Genomic DNA, 17642 nt, shown 5'->3' on the forward strand with positions numbered 1-17642 from the left:
TGTTATTGCTATTGTTGTTCGGTTCCCTCTAACATGGGAGGCACTATGAGGGAGCGAGAGAGAGAGAGAGAGATTGATCGGATCTGACTTTCTCCCCAAGAAATCCGTGTTGAGCTCATGGAGGGAAACAGAAATAAGAGGCAAGAAGAAAATATGAGGGGGAGAAAGAATAAAGAGAAGAAAAGGTCAAGGTGAAGTAGGGATGGAAAAAGGGGGAGAGGGGGTACATCGACAGATGATGCTTTTTCTCAATTGCTAGTGTGTCTATCAACCAGGGGTCACCACCGCTAGAGATCTCCAAGGACTCCACAACTTCAGGAACTTATCATGAGTCCTGTTAATCCACCCAGACATCTCTTTGAATCGACAAATTTGATTGACCTTAGCTTTCCATTCTGGTATGGATGGAGGATTCGTGTCTAGCCAATGTAGGAGAATTACCATTTTAGCTGCTGCCAGAAGGTGCGAAACTAGATTCCGTTTGGATGGGGCATAATCAGGTGTGGGGAGGGCCAGGACCACCATCTCTAGTTTAAGCTTGAAATCTGGGGTTGTAAGTTTCTGGATTAACACTTGCACTTCTCTCCAATAGGACTTAATCTGGGGGTAAAAAATAAACGAACCAGCACCTCCACAATAAGTGAATATGAGAACGCAGGTGCACGCTACCTTGGCTAAAACACACTTGGATTAGTAGAACTATAGGTAACAGCACTCTGCTAGTCAACTGCACAAAGATATAAGCAAACACTGAAAGAATAAATGCTTGGTGGTCATACTTACTGCAAATGCAGCTAGAAGCTCTTTGCGAATATAATTGATCAAAAATATTTCGGGCCCATCTACCGGTCGTCAAGGTAGCTTCTAATTAGATGGGTCCTACTCTAACATGCCTCTCCTGGGCTTACAGCCTACAATCTGGGCAAAGTAGTACCAAGCTGTATCTTACGCATGCCTCTCCCAGGCTGTGAGCCTGCAGTATGGGCTGGGTAGAATACAGCTGTACAAGCTATCTGATTAAAAGCACATGGTAAATGGGCTGGTGGTGCATGGTTCAATCTCACCACCAGGGGGAGCCTCTCCCCTAGTGGCAGTGCCAATGGGGAAAAAATAAACGAACCAGCACCTCCACAATAAGTGAATATGAGAACGCAGGTGCACGCTACCTTGGCTAAAACGCACTTGGATTAGTAGAACTACAGGTAACAGCACTCTGCTAGTCAATTGCACAAAGATATAAGCAAACACTGAAAGAATAAATGCTTGGTGGTCATACTTACTGCAAATGCAGCTAGAAGCTCTTTGCGAATATAATTGATCAAAAATATTTCGGGCCCATCTACCGGTCGTCAAGGTAGCTTCTAATCAGATGGGTCCTACTCTAACATGCCTCTCCTGGGCTTACAGCCTACAATCTGGGCAAAGTAGTACCAAGCTGTATCCTACGCATGCCTCTCCCAGGCTGTGAGCCTGCAGTATGGGCTGGGTAGAATACAGCTGTACAAGCTATCTGATTAAAAGCACATGGTAAATGGGCTGGTGGTGCACGGTTCAATCTCACCACCAGGGGGAGCCTCTCCCCTAGTGGCAGTGCCAATGGGGAAAAAATAAACGAACCAGCACCTCCACAATAAGTGAATATGAGAACGCAGGTGCACGCTACCTTGGCTAAAACACACTTGAATTAGTAGAACTACAGGTAACAGCACTCTGCTAGTCAATTGCACAAAGATATAAGCAAACACTGAAAGAATAAATGCTTGGTGGTCATACTTACTGCAAATGCAGCTAGAAGCTCTTTGCGAATATAATTGATCAAAAATATTTCGGGCCCATCTACCGGTCGTCAAGGTCGCTTCTAATCAGATGGGTCCTACTCTAACATGCCTCTCCTGGGCTTACAGCCTACAATCTGGGCAAAGTAGTACCAAGCTGTATCCTACGCATGCCTCTTCCAGGCTGTGAGCCTGCAGTATGGGCTGGGTAGAATACAGCTGTACAAGCTATCTGATTAAAAGCACATGGTAAATGGGCTGGTGGTGCACAGTTCAATATAACCACCAGGGGGAGCCACTCCCCTAGTGGCAGGGACAATGGGGAAAAAATAAACGAACCAGCACCTCCACAATAAGTGAATATGAGAACGCAGGTGCACGCTACCTTGGCTAAAACACACTTAGATTAGTAGAACTACAGGTAACAGCACTCTGCTAGTGCACCACCAGCCCATTTACCATGTGCTTTTAATCAGATAGCTTGTACAGCTGTATTCTACCCAGCCCATGCTGCAGGCTCACAGCCTGGGAGAGGCATGCGTAGGATACAGCTTGGTACTACTTTGCCCAGATTGTAGGCTGTAAGCCCAGGAGAGGCATGTTAGAGTAAGACCCATCTGAAGCTACCTTGACGACCGGTAGATGGGCCCGAAATATTTTTGATCAATTATATTCGCAAAGAGCTTCTAGCTGCATTTGCAGTAAGTATGACCACCAAGCATTTATTCTTTAAGTGTTTGCTTATATCTTTTGTGCAATTGACTAGCAGAGTGCTGTTACCTGTAGTTCTACTAATCTTAATCTGGGGGTAGTCCCACCAAATATGTGACAAATAATCTTTTCCTTCTCCACACCTCCAGCACTCTCTTGTAGCAGACAGCCCTCTCTTGAAAAGAAAGTCAGGTGTTCTGTACCATCTTGTTAGTATTTTGATATGATTCTCCTGTAGACGAGTACAGGTAGAAAATCCATGTGAGTTTTCTAGCACCTTCTTGACTTCTGCATCATCTAGAACTTTGTTCAATTCCTTTTCCCACATCTTGAGATACAGAGGTTTCAGTGGTTCACCCAAGCCTCCCATCAATGGATAGAGCTTCGCTACTTTCCTAGAAACAGGGAGTGATGAGTAGACCAATTTCTCAAAGTCAGTTAGGGACCTTTGGAGGGAGTACTGCTCTTTCAACTCTCCGCACACAGCTCTGATATGGGGTTTCATGAGAAAAAACCCAGGCGAGTCAACAATCGTACGCGGGAGCGTTCCAAAGATGGAGAGCTCCACGTCAGGTGTGACTTCACTAATTCTAGTCGATGCTAGGTAGGACCACAACTGCGGTTTATCCCGGTTGGTTCTATTTAGGAGGTCCGGAATAAGGCTTACCGGCATCAGGGGAGATGGGATAGGTGCCAAAGTTTTGCACATTTCTCTCCAGACCTCTCCAAGTCCTCTAAGCATAGGATCTATAGTCATATCTCTGTGCATGTGTTTATCCGGAAGCCATAGGTGTTTCTGAAAATGTTGGCCTGCACTATGTCTACAGATAGCGTGTACATCTGGTTGTCTTTTAGGGTCCACCAATTCCAGCCATCTTTTGAGTTGTATCGCTCTATAATAACTAGAGACGTCAGGCACTCCTAGACCTCCCTGCTCCTTACATCTAACCAGAATTCCGTGAGAAACACGAGGCTTCCTACCATTCCATAGGAATCTAGAGAACATATCCCGTACACTCGAGAGAAAGGATTTAGGGAGCCATATTGGAACTAATTGCATAATGTATAAGATTTTTGGCATCACATAGGCTTTTAAGATGTTTTTCCGTCCCATCCAGGAGAGATAGGGGAGGCTATAGGTTTGAAGCAAACTTTGTATCTCTCCTAAAAGAGGGTTGTAATTGTGCAGGTATAAGTCGTTGGTGTCTTTGGGGATTTGGATCCCCAGGTATTTAATTGGCCCTTTAGTCCAATGGAATGGAAGATGAGCGCTTAAGGCGGCTACTTTAGATACTGGTAGAGAGATATTTAAGAGTTCGGATTTGGCGCGATTTACCTTAAAATCCGAGAGTGAACTATATGTATCTATTCTGTTCACCAAGGGGCCTAGCCCTCTTTCAGGATCTTTTACTAAGAACAATAAGTCATCTGCAAATGCAGTGCATTTTAATTCTCTTTGGCTGTAGTTAACTCCCGAAATGTCCAGCGATTGTCTGACTAACTGTAAGAGTGTTTCCACTACTAAAATAAACAGCGAGGGGGACAGGGGGCATCCCTGCCTAGTCCCATTTGTGATGTTCAAAAGTCGGCGAGAGCGTACCATTGACTTTCAATCTGGCATGAGGATTTCGGTAGAGAGTAAGGATTGCCTGTATAAAGGTGTCTGGAAAGGCAAAGCGTTGTAGAGTCAATTTCATAAACATCCAATTGACTCTATCGAACGCCTTTTCGGCGTCGATGCTAAGCAAGGCTAGAGGGAAGCCTTTTTTATGAGCCATGTGTATGGCGTGAAATATTCTGTGGGTATTGTTTTTCCCCTCACGCCCCTGGACGAAACCTGATTGTTCAGGTCCTATTAGAGCTGGCAAGAGCCTGCTCAATCTGCATGCTAAGACCTTGGCCCAAAGCTTTAAAGGGGTTATCCGACTTAAATAAATCTATTCTAATTGCATTTATTGTAGACCAGTGAAAGATTCTTAAAATCACTTTCATTACCTATCTACCACTGTTTGGCCAGTTTAGTTCAGGGTCATGTTACACCTGACGTCAGTAAGCCTGCTCTGCTGATGACGTTTCGTTTACAAGCTTTTCCCTGCTTGAGGGAGTGTCCAGGCTGTGTAAACGAGACGTCAGAGCCTCTGGTGCCCTCCCCCCTCCCCCTCCAGCTCTCCTCACACTGCCCGGCTCTGCTCTGCTGCTGATGTCTCGTTTACAAGCTTCTCTCTGCTTGAGGGAGTGTCCAGGCTCTGTAAACGAGACGTCAGAGCCTCTGGTGCCCTCCCCCCTCCCCCTCCAGCTCTCCTCACACTGCCCGGCTCTGCTCTGCTGCTGATGTCTCGTTTACAAGCTTCTCTCTGCTTGAGGGAGTGTCCAGGCTCTGTAAACGAGACGTCAGAGCCTCTGGTGCCCTCCCCCCTCCCCCCTCCAGCTCTCCTCACACTGCCTGGCTCTGCTCTGCTGCTGATGTCTCGTTTACAAGCTTCTCTCTGCTTGAGGGAGTGTCCAGGCTGTGTAAACGAGACATCAGAGCCTCTGGTGCCCTCCCCCCTCCAGCTCTTGTCACTGCCTCGGCTCTGCTATGCGATCACTCATGTGCAGTACATACCAAGGTGATCTCTTCTCCAGCAGCACAGGGTAAGTTTGTCCCTCCTGCATTCACTGGGGCTAGAGGTGGCAGTTTGTAAACGTTCCCCTCTGCATCTGGGGATCATTATTACAGCCCTGCCCCCCCTCTCCCCCCCACACTACTACACATTCAACACCCCCTGGGAAATATAAATAAATTATTGGCCATCATTATTATGATCATCATCATCATTATTCAGCTATATAAAATCCTTATCTGCCACCAATATAAGGATTTATCTAAGCAATATCCATATTGAATATATATTTGAATAATATAGATATTGCTTAGATACAGATAATGCTAATGATATTTTCACACTAGCGGCAGGACGTATCCGACAGGCTGTTCACCCTGTCGGATCCGCCCTGCCGCTATTTGACGGTGCCGCTGGACGGATCCGTTATTGCAATTCATTTCTAGACGGATCTGCACCTGGATCCGTCTACAAATGCTGTCACTTGTCACACTGATCGGCGCATCCAGCAGGCACACAGCTCCGACGACGGAGCTGCCGTGCGGATCCGGCGTTGCAAAACAACTGAAGGACGGATCCGCCCTTCCGGTCTGCGCATGCGCAGAACATGAAAAATGTGAAAAAGACTGACAGAGGGATCCGTCCATCCGCATGACAAGCGGATAGACGGATCCGCCCTTCCGGTCTGCGCATGCGCAGAACATGAAAAATGTGAAAAAGACTGCAAGAGGGATCCGTCCATCCACATGACAAGCGGATAGACGGATCCGTCCTTCCGGTCTACGCATGCACAGAACATGAAAACTGTGAAAAAGACTGAAAGAGGGATCCGTCCATCCGCATGACAAGCGGATAGACGGATCCGTTATTGCAATGCATTTCTAGATGGATCCGCACCTGGATCCGTCTACAAATGCTGTCACTTATCACACTGATCGGCGCATCCAGCAGGCACGCAGCTCCGACGACGGAGCTGCCTTGCGGATCCGGCGTTGCAAAACAACTGAAGGACGGATCCGCCTTTCCGGTCTGCGCATGCGCAGAACATGAAAACTGTGAAAAAGACTGCAAGAGGGATCCGTCCATCGACATGGCAAGCGGATAGACGGATCCGTTATTGCAATGCATTTCTAGACGGATCCGCACCTGGATCCGTCTACAAATGCTGTCAGTTGTCATACTGATTGGCGGATCCGGCGGGCAGCTCCGACGATGGAACTGCCTGCCGGATCACACTAACGCTAGTGTGAAAGTACCATAAAAATTCGAAAATCCAGGACTTTTAGTCAAGTGGCCGCTCGCTGTGCACTGCCGTGCTGCGCCATAGCACCACCACCGTCCCCTTTATAGTCAATGGGGACAGAGCGGCAGTCCAGCGGCACGGCAAAAAATCGCGGCTGGCCGGATCCGACAGGGTGAACAGCCTGTTGGATCGATCCTGCCTCTAGTGTGAAAGTACCCTTAGGCTCCATTCACACATCCGCAAATGGGTCCACATTTGTTCTGCAATTTTGCGGAACGGGTGCGGACCCATTCATTTTCTATGGTGACGGAATTTGGAATTAGTGCAAATACGTCCTCCTTGATATACTGTAATAACAGAAAGCAAATTTTTAGACTAGAAACAAAACCAAACATGAAAGAAATGTATGTAAAATAACATAACTTACACTGTGCAGCTGCAATGTGACAGGAAGGTCTTCTGCCCTGTGTGTGTATTTATTTATTTTTATGCAAAGTGCAGAGCAGGGTGAGGGAAAGCTCAGGTTGTTCACGCCCAGAAATATTCATGAGGCAGAGCTCAGGCTTTGTTGGTACACGCCCCCTCACCTTGTACTTGAGCATGTAAACAAAGCAATGACAGGACCATGAAAAGGTGCAAATATGGGTTTTAACTTGATGAAATCAAGCTTTACCAAATTATATGTATATCCTGATGGATTTTAAGTGTTTTTTTTATTTTTATTATTAACTCGGATAACCCCTTTAAGTCCAGGTTCAGGAGGGAAATCGGACGATAGCTTCCACAGTTTTGGGGGTCTTTCCCTTCTTTAGGGATTAGGGTAACGTGGGATTCCAGCGTCTGTCTGGGTAAGAAGTCACCTTGTAGTAAGGCATTGCAGACTTCTGTAAACCTGGGGACTAGGATATCCTGAAACTTTTTATAGTATAACAAGGACAGACCGTCTGGTCCTTGACTCTTGCCTGGTGGGAAGCTTTTAAGAATGCCTGTTACTTCTTCCGCTGTTATCGGTCTAGTGAGGTATGTAGAATCCTCATGTGTAATAACCGGAAGGTGAAGAGAGCTCAAAAAGTCCCTAATGTGCTGTTCTTTTTGGAGTTCTCTATCAGTCGTACCTTTCTGATGGAGATTATATAGGGCTGAGTAGAATTCTTTGAAAGCCCTAGCTATCTCTGGAGTTTCCTGTGTAAGGCTGCCATCTGCTTGCTTTATAGAGGAGATATAGGTTGTATTCTTAGCCTTCTTAAGCAGAGAGGACATCAGCTTTCCCCCTTTGTCGCCATGGGCGTATACTTTATGTTGAAATTTCAACATCTGTCTCATCACCCTTTGGTTGAGAAGGTTGCGGAGTTGCAACCTAAGCTCTGTTAAAGTTTTTTTTATGTTCAATTGTTAGGGAAGCCTTATGCAATTTTTCTTCTGTTGCTATCTTCGCTAAGAGTGTGTCTACTGCTTTTTGTCGTTCTTTCTTAACCCTGGTGCCCAGAGAGATAAAACAACCTCTGGCAAACGCCTTGTGGGCCTCCCATATAATGGGTTGTGAGCTGTGTGCAGAGAAGTTAATCGCAAAGTACTCTGTCAATTGGGTCCTAACCTGGTCTAGATGAAGTTGATCGAGAAGTAGAGATTTGTTCAGTTTACAGCTCCATTCTCTTTTTGGTAGAGAGGCCAGGGTGAAGGTCACCGAACATGGTGCGTGGTCCGATACGGTGATAGTTCTGATCTCAGCTGACCTAAAAGAGGGGAGAAGAGGTGCAGAAGTCAAAACGTTATCTAATCGTTGATACGACCCATGTGGGACGGAGTAGAAGGAGAAGTCTTTATCTATGGGGTGGAGGCTACACCATATATCTATCAAATGTAACTCATGGAGTTTCTTGTGGAGTTTGCTAAGGAGTTTTTGAGTTATATGGGACTTAGCGGAGGATGAGTCTACAGCTGGGTCCAGCACTAGATTCAGGTCAGCACCAAGGATTAAGTGTCCCTCAGCAATAAACTTGAGGGTGTCAAGGGCTTGCAGGAGCCAATGAACTGGCTATTTATTAGGGACATAAAAATTTGCTAAAGTGAATTTGCGATTTGCTATTAAGCCCTTGACTAATAGGAGCCTCCCTTCCGCATCTGAATGTTGCTTCAGGAGGGTAAATGGGACTGATTGATGAATTGCTATGGCGACCCCTTTAGAGGCTGACACTGGCTGAGTACTGTGGTACCAGAGTGCATATGAACGCTTCGGTAGTCTTGGCATTTTCTTCTGGCGGATGTGTGTTTCCTGGAGGAACACAATATGTGAGCCTAGTTTTTTAAGAGCAAGCATTACCAGACTTCGTTTCTGAGGTGAGTTGATACCTTTCACATTAAATGTAGAAACTACTATGTTAGTCATCTTAGGTGAGCAGTGTTACCTAGTTTTGTGACAAAAAACCCTCTATGGACTTGTCTGAAGGGTAGGTTCAAGGATTTGGGTGGAATACAAATAGGGAAGACAGTCAGGGGGGGGGGAGAAGAAGCAATAACAAGGAAAATCAAGAGAAATAGAGAAAATAGTGTAGTTAACCAGTTACTGGATATGAGGCCAGTAAGTAGAGGCTGTCACATAAGGAGTTATCCGTGGTGTATGTAGACAGCAAGGGGCTGAAACACAAGAAAAACTTTTAGCCTGGTCGCGTCGTCCAGACATTACAGCTAGAAATGTTAAAGCTATTCTTTGGTGACCTGTATACATCAATTATCGCCAAGCCCTTAAATGAAAATGTAGGGAAGCATTTAGGAGGGGAGGGGAGAAAGAAGGGGGAGGGGGAGAGAGGGAAGGGGGAGGGGGAGAGAGGGAGGGGGGTAAGGCTTAGCAGGCATAGATCTACCTTTCGGGTAGGAATGTGTTAAGTACATTAATCCTAAAATGTATTATCAAGTAAACATATATTCTTGACATAAACTTTCAGGTAGATAGGTGTAGAATGCATTACACTGAAACATATCTAATGGCCTAATAAGCACACATCTGGGCACCAGGTAGAAACAAGCTGGATACATTAACCAAAAATGTGTTATAGAACAGACATCACAGATACAGCTTCAGGCAGAAAAATGCTGATAGCATTGAGCGGAGACACACTAGTGCCCGATTATCACATATATGAACCTTCACGTATGAAGGCGCTGAGTACATATAAACGGTAACATATTGGCGTTTAAACACTACATATATGTACCCTCAGTAAGGTGTTGAGTACTTTGAACAGAAACATATTGTTATCTAAGTATCGCACTAACAAACTATTAAATAAGAAAGTGCTGAGTACATTAATCTTAGATTCGTTGTAACTTGAACGTTAACAAGGTTCAAGGTGCACCGGAAAACTAATTGGGAGATAATGGTGAGCATGGGCCCCTAAGATGTATGATGACTCAGCTTCAAGTCACCAAATATGTAGGAATATTATGGCTAGGTCGGCCCAAGGTGCTATACATGTAATAGTGCAAGGACTGTCCCAGCGAAAGTATTCCCATCAGGGCCCTCCTGTGTCCTCAATAATACTGAACCAGATTATAGCACGGTATGCCCTCATGTTGGAGGGTCTGCGGCTCCCATCAGGTGTTTAGTTGCTTTGCTGGCCTTGGCACATTGGACTTTTCTCCAAGATTCTATTTGTGGCAGGACCTGGAGTGCTGCCGGGCAGGCCACAGGTAGCCACGAAGGGATATCAATGGGTTGAATACCAATGCGCTCCCACGCCCATCCAGGTCCTCTGGAGTGTGTATGGCAATGCGTTTCCCATTCTTAAGCACTGACAGTCCAAAGGGATACATCCAGGTATATGGGATCTTTTGTGCCCTTAATGCATCTAGCAGGGGTTTCAATATGCGCCTCTTTGCAAGTGTTGAGGGTGCTATGTCCTGATATAGCGCAATATCTGTGCCTCCATACGAAATTCGGCCTCTAGTACGTGCCGCCTCCATGACACGCGCGGTGTCTACGAATGATAGTAGGCCGCAGACTACGTCTCTCGGCCTCTCATTTGGCATCGGCTGGGGTCTCAAGGCCCTATGTATGCGTTCAATGCTAATGGACGCAGCAGAGTCCAGGCTTAACAACTCTGCGAAGATTTCCATGGCTACCTTGCGAAGTGACTCCACAGCCCAGGACTCAGGTAGGCCTTTTATACGAATATTGCGTCTCCTGCTGCGATTTTCTTGATCTTCCAGCAGTAAGAATGCTCTATTGAGCTCAGCGGCATGACCATTCAGGCATTCCGCCACTCCTGTGGCGTGCGACCGCTGTTCTTGGGCCGTATGCTCCAGAGCCTCAACCCTGTGACCCACTTGAGATATCTCTGTTTTTATCAGCCAGTTCTGTAAGTACTGGTCTAAGGGCTTTGTCCAAAGCTTGACCGAGTACCTTGGTGAGAAATGATGTGGACACAGGCGCCGGATCTCGCTCGTCAGCTGCACCGCATCGTTCACTGTCTGCTTCTGAGTCATCAGCTTCCGCTTCAGTCTCGCGCGCCGCCGCCAGCTTGGCATTAGCTCCCAGAGAGTGCGAGCTTCTTTTTTTTAGGAATTTCTGCATGTCCTGTTGCCCCTTGTGTGATCTTGGTGTATCTGGGGGTTCTAGCCCTTTGTCTAGACCGTATTTGACCATTGCTGTACAGGTCACTGCTGTTCAAAAGGCTGTAAATGCTGGAACGTGGAGGAGCAGTTCTTTCACACAGCCATCCACGCCAGCGGCCAAGCTCCGCCCCCCTATGTTTGTTTTATGATACTACGGTTGCGCCAATATTATATGGATAGAAGACACACATAGCCCTAATAAAGTGAGGAGAACCCTCATTCTTTTGGTCCTGGAACTAGGTTTTGGACCTAATACTATGTGCGCTTGTTACTAACTTATTGTGCGCATATATAATGATGGTCTAACAGGGGTGAGGTTTGATGTCTTTGACAAGAGGTCACCTCTCGCTTGCTCCGGTGTACACCATGACATGTATTTTTATCTTTGCAATAAAAGGGCTTTGGGCAGTATGCCTTTTTCAAGATGACGCTTCGTGGAGTATTGCACAGATGCATATGCACCAGTATTTTGCCTTACAGGTACCATTTCTAAGATGGCCGCTGTGGGCACATTGCTGGAGTGCGCAGACTCCAGCGTAGGTCTGTGTGACCATTTCCTGTTTGAAGGTTGATGGTATTTGGCGCAGGCGCAGTACACTTTACAACACGCCGAGATTTCGGCTTTTGAATACATGAGGTCGTTGTTACACCTGGTGGGTATGTACACTCGTTAGTACTCTCTCTTATCCCTGCTCATTGCGTCATGGTTTTGATTCATATCACCTGGTAATGATTATGCACATACAAGGTTGCACATTAATTATGTAATATGAATACAGTGTATTTGAAACACAGTTATATTTTCACTAATGTTATTTCTTTAATATGATGAAAGTATGTGAACATCACTTGTTTTTATGTAATTTAATAATTTTTTTGATATGTTTGTATTTAATATTTATCACAATTATCACTTATGTATTTATTAGATTGATTGGTTGGACTATACAGTCAGGTCCATAAATATTGGGACATCGACACAATTCTAAAATTTTTGGCTCTATATACAGCACCATAATAGATTTGAAATGAAACAAACAAGATGTGCTTTAACTGCAGACTGTCAGCTTTAATTTGAGGGTATTTGCATCCAAATCAGGTGAACGGTGTAGAAATTACAACAGTTTGCATATGTGCCTCCCACTTGTTAAGGGACCAAAAGTAATTGGACAGAATACTAATCATACATCAAACTTTCACTTTTTAATACTTGTTTGCAAATCCTTTGCAGTCAATTACAGCCTGAAGTCTGGAACGCATAGACATCACCAGACGCTGGGTTTCATCCCTGGTGATGCTCTGCAAGGCCTCTACTGCAACTGTCTTCAGTTCCTGCTTGTTCTTGGGGCATTTTCCCTTCAGTTTTGTCTTCAGCAAGTGAAATGCATGCTCAATCGGATTCAGGTCAGGTGATTGACTTGGCAATTGCATAACATTCCACTTCTTTCCCTTAAAAAACTCTTTGGTTGCTTTTGCAGTATGTCATTGTCCATATGCACTGTGAAGCGCCGTCCAATAAGTTCTGAAGCATTTGGCTGAATAGGAGCAGATAATATTGCCCGAAACACTTCAGAATTCATCCTGCTGCTTTTGTCAGCAGTCACATCATCAATGAATACAAGAGAACCAGTTCTATTGGCAGCCATACATGCCCACGCCATGACACTACCACCACCTTGCTTCACTGATCAGGTGGTATGCTTAGAATCATGAGCAGTTCCTTTCTTTCTCCATACTCTTCTCTTCCCATCACTCTGGTACAAGTTGATCTTGGTCTCATCTGTCCATAGGATATTGTTCCAGAACTGTGAAGGCTTTTTTAGATGTTGTTTGGCAAACTCTAATCTGGCCTTCCTGTTTTTGAGGCTCACCAATGGTTTACATCTTGTGGTGAACCCTCTGTATTCACTCTAGTGAAGTCTTCTCTTGATTGTTGACTTTGACACACCTACCTCCTGGAGAGTGTTTTTGATATGGCCAACTGTTGTGAAGGGTGTTTTCTTCACCAGGGAAATAATTCTTCGGTCATCTACCACAGTTGTTTTCCGTGGTCTTCCGCGTCGTTTGGTGTTGCTGAGCTCACCGGGGCGTTCCTTATTTTTAAGAATGTTCCAAACAGTTGTTTTGCCCTCGCCTAATGTTTTTGCTATCTCTCTGATGGGTTGGTTTGTTTTTTCAGCCTAATGATGGCTTGCTTCACTGATAGTGACAGCTCTTTGGATCTCATCTGTGCATGTCTGATCTGCAACTACAGGAAACGTTTGGTTGTAGTTATTGCTGCCAAAGGAGGTTCAACCAGTTATTAAATCCAAGGGTTCACATACTTTTTCCACCTGCACTGTGAATGTTTACATGGTGTGTTCAATAAAAAAATGGTAACATTTAATTCTTTGTGTTATTAGTTAAAGCAGACTGTGATTGTCTATTGTTGTGACTAAGATGAAGATCAAATCACATTTTATGACCAATTTGTGCAGAAATCCATATTATTTCACATACTTTTTCTTGCAATTGTATATATGTATACATACATATATATATATATATATATATATATATATATATACAGGTGTAATAAAATATCCACTTGTTTTTCACCAAGACCGGAGTGCTGCCTTGTTGATATTTTTTATAACTGTTTGTGGATTTTTCGGCTAGAATCCTCCAAGGACTTTTTGCACCTGGCAGATAAGGAGTTCTGCTATTTACCTTTGTGTTACTGTATATATATATATATATATATATATATATACTTACCTCATCCACTTGATCACGGAGAAGCCGTCCACTCCAGAAAAAAACCACCAAAGGACCTGCGGCAAATTTTTCCTGAAATTTCGATCAAAGTCCACTTTGGATACTTCGATTTGCTCAACACTATTTGTCATAATACAAAAGAACCTTACTAATTTCAAAAGGAGGAAAGTGAAGTGTTACGATACAATGGCATACAAAATCCTCTATGCAATTTTATGTTTCTATTTCAATATAAAATACTCTACAAAAACATAGTGAAAATAGGAATAATCTAGAAGTCTATGGCTATATTTTACCTCCAGATGCTTATGATTTCTTAAAGCACCACTGCTGTCAGAAAAGGGCCCTCTTGGCACTGGGGCACAACAACAGCAGTAACCATACCACGGAAAAAAGCAAAGCACTAATAGTAAAAAAAAAATATATATATATATGGATCGCATATCAACACACTATGCACTGATCTATTGCTTTTCAACAAAATTCACATCACTTCTCAGCATAACTAATAGTATACAACAATATTGATAGAGATGTGTAAATATCATTCTATTCTGTTCCAAGTACTACGTGACCAGAGATGATTTCTATGTATCTGCTTGAAGCTGCCTCCACTCCCCCTATGCAACAAGTTGTCTATTTGTACAACACTGAAGCAAGAACGGAGGGAGATTGAAGCTGCAAAAGGCCACTCACTTCTCCCACAGATGTGTCAAGGATGATGTATGGACTGTGGAAAAATGCTTGAGCCAATTACTTAGTTAGATAATACCAATGTATACCCATTGCCTATAAAAAAAACACCCCCTTGAAGTGTCATATACTGTATGACATATGTAATATTAATGTTAGTAGGAAGCCATTACAAGATGGCGGTGGCATGTGGATGTTTACATAAGTTCACATACCAAAGTTTGTAAGATAGTACATAATGCGAAGAAGACAAGTGTTATCTTCTTTTCCCTCTTAGCCAATTAAATAATGGCATGAGTCTCAGAGGGGGATGCCCCCCGAAGATGTATAAACTGCTTTACTCATTATAATAAAAAGAGAGACTGTCTTTGACCTGCCTTTGTGTCTGCGTATTAACCCCTTGGGGGTACCCTTATTTGGAGCACCAGAGTGTATCTTAAATGCTTTAAGTTAAAGAGCGGGCTTCAACAATATAATCTACTTACTGTGCCATGTGGAGGCACAATAAGGCAGCATACAGAGTGTCTGCATTATACACTGCTCAAAAAAATAAAAGGAACACTTAAACAACACAATGTAACTCCAAGTCAATCACACTTCTGTGAAATCAAACTGTCCACTTAGGAACCAACACTGAGTGACAATCAATTTCATATGCTGTTGTGCAAATGGGATAGACAACAGGTGGAAATTATAGGCAATTAGAAAGACACCCCCAATAAAGGAGTGGTTCTGCAGGTAGTGACCACAGACCAGTTCTCAGTTCCTATGCTTCCTGGCTGATGTTTTGGTCACTTTTGAATGCTGGCGGTGCTTTCACTCTAGTGGTAGCATGAGACGGAGTCTACAACCCACACAAGTGGCTCAGGTAGTGCAGCTTATCCAGGATGGCACATCAATGCGAGCTGTGGCAAGAAGGTTTGCTGTGTCTGTCAGCATAGTGTCCAGAGCATGGAGGCGCTACCAGGAGACAGGCCAGTACATCAGGAGATGTGGAGGAGGCTGTAGGAGGGCAACAACCCAGCAGCAGGACCGCTACCTCCGCCTTTTTGCAAGGAGGAACCGGAGGAGCACTGCCAGAGCCCTGCAAAATGACCTCCAGCAGGCCACAAATGTGCATGTGTCTGCTCAAACGGTCAGAAACAGACTCCATGAGGGTGATATGAGGGCCCCACGTCCACAGGTGGGGGTTGTGCTTACAGCCCAACACCGTGCAGGACGTTTGGCATTTGCCAGAGAACACCAAGATTGGCAAATTCGCCACTGGCGCCCTGTGCTCTTCACAGATGAAAACAGGTTCACACTGAGCACATGTGACAGACGTGACAGAGTCTTGAGACGCCGTGGAGAATGTTCTGCTGCCTGCAACATCCTCCAGCATGACCGGTTTGGCATTGGGTCAGTAATAGTGTGGGGTGGCATTTCTTTGGAGGGCCGCACAGCCCTCCATGTGCTCGCCAGAGGTAGCCTGACTGCCATTATGTACCGAGATGAGATCCTCAGACCCCTTGTGAGACCATATGCTGGTGCGGTTGGCCCTGGGTTCCTCCTAATGCAAGACAATGCTAGACCTCATGTGGCTGGAGTGTGTCAGCAGTTCCTGCAAGACGAAGGCATTGATGCTATGGACTGGCCCGCCCGTTCCCCAGACCTGAATCCAATTGAGCACATCTGGGACATCATGTCTCGCTCTATCCACCAACGTCACGTTGCACCACAGACTGTCCAGGAGTTGGCAGATGCTTTAGTCCAGGTCTGGGAGGAGATCCCTCAGGAGACCGTCCACCACCTCATTAGGAGCATGCACAGGCATTGTAGGGAGGTTATACAGGCACGTGGAGGCCACACACACTACTGAGCCTCCTTTTGACTTGTTTTAAAGACATTACATCAAAGTTGGATCAGCCTGTAGTGTGTTTTTCCACTTTAATTTTGAGTGTGACTCCAAATCCAGACCTCCATGGGTTGAAAAATTTGATTTCCATTTTTTAATTTTTGTGTGATTTTGTTGTCAGCACATTCAACTATGTAAAGAACAAAGTATTTCAGAAGAATATTTAATTAATTCAGATCTAGGATGTGTTATTTTTGTGTTCCCTTTATTTTTTTGAGCAGTGTACTTCCACCCTTAATATGAGTTTTTAGTGCAATAAAAGGATGATTATTTCCTTATCCAACCATGTTTTGTCTGGTGTCTCTGCTTGGATGATAGAGAGTTATATATAACCTTTATATTTCTTTAATATTGCTTTCATGAAAAAAATAATCCTGGCTTAATACTGGGATATACCATAAATATCTGCTTGGGGATATCTTAACAACTGTGAGCCCACTGATCACTAGTATCAGTTTGAAACAGTGCAGGAAAACCCTCTGCTACTTTGTCTTCTTCATGTGTCTGTATGTTTGTTGAACCACAGACTATAATGAGTCTTGGGGCGTCCACAGACTGCTGAGCAGAGCCAAATGGCAAATAATGGCACAGCATTTCCCTAGATCCTCTGTTGCATTTTTCTTGATATATGCCGGTGTTCTGCCAAATCTCTATACCTTGCCAAATCTCTATACCGGAAATGACGCGGCCGCACCGGAAGTGACAAGATCGCCAAGGAATCAGCTGGAGGAGGGTGTGCGTGGCTGTCACGAGGGTGTCAAGAGCCACACCTGACTCCGTTATACTCGGGGTCAGGAAGTCGCAGCGGGTGGTTGCGCGCTCTATGTAGAAACATAGTGCTGTTTCTTTATGGTAGCTTTCTGGGTTTGCCTTGCAACCCTTTTTGGCTCACTCAGGGATCCGTAGCTCCTTCTCCTCAGCTGTTTCTTGTCCAGCACTCCCAACCTCCTTATATTCCCCTCTCACACTTCTCTGGTTGCCAGATATAGAGCTTCCTGCCTGGACTTCTATACTGACCCACTAGAGCTGTGTAACTGTGTTCCCTGGTTGTTGTTCCAGAGTGTTACCCTCCGGATCCCTGTGGACCTTGGTGGTCTGCTGTTGTCGCCCACCTGGGATTATATGTTTTGTCTGTATTGTCTGTCCTCTCCTTGGTGTTTTCCTTTAGTGTCAGTGGTGCGGACTAGTGATCCCACTACACAGGGCTCATCTAAGGGAAAGCCAGGGTTTAGGCACGTGATCGGCGTACGGGTGAGGAACCCGTCTAGGGACGTCAGGGCAGTCAGGTGCCAGCCGCAAGGTGAGTCAGGGGTCACCACCTTTCCCTCTCCCTTGGACAGGGCCTTCCCATTTCC

General features: G+C 44.9%; 1 long non-coding RNA gene across 1 annotated transcript; it reads left to right on the forward strand.

Moving 5' to 3' along the window:
- The first annotated feature begins 429 nt into the window (after positions 1-429).
- Positions 430-5861, forward strand: LOC120987126. The gene is made up of 3 exons (XR_005775924.1): positions 430-606; positions 4509-4514; positions 5851-5861. It is a non-coding gene; the product is annotated as an uncharacterized LOC120987126 (long non-coding RNA).
- The last annotated feature ends 11781 nt before the right edge of the window (positions 5862-17642 follow it).

The sequence above is a fragment of the Bufo bufo genome, chromosome 1 (assembly GCF_905171765.1).
Source record: "Bufo bufo chromosome 1, aBufBuf1.1, whole genome shotgun sequence".
Classification (NCBI taxonomy): domain Eukaryota; kingdom Metazoa; phylum Chordata; class Amphibia; order Anura; family Bufonidae; genus Bufo; species Bufo bufo.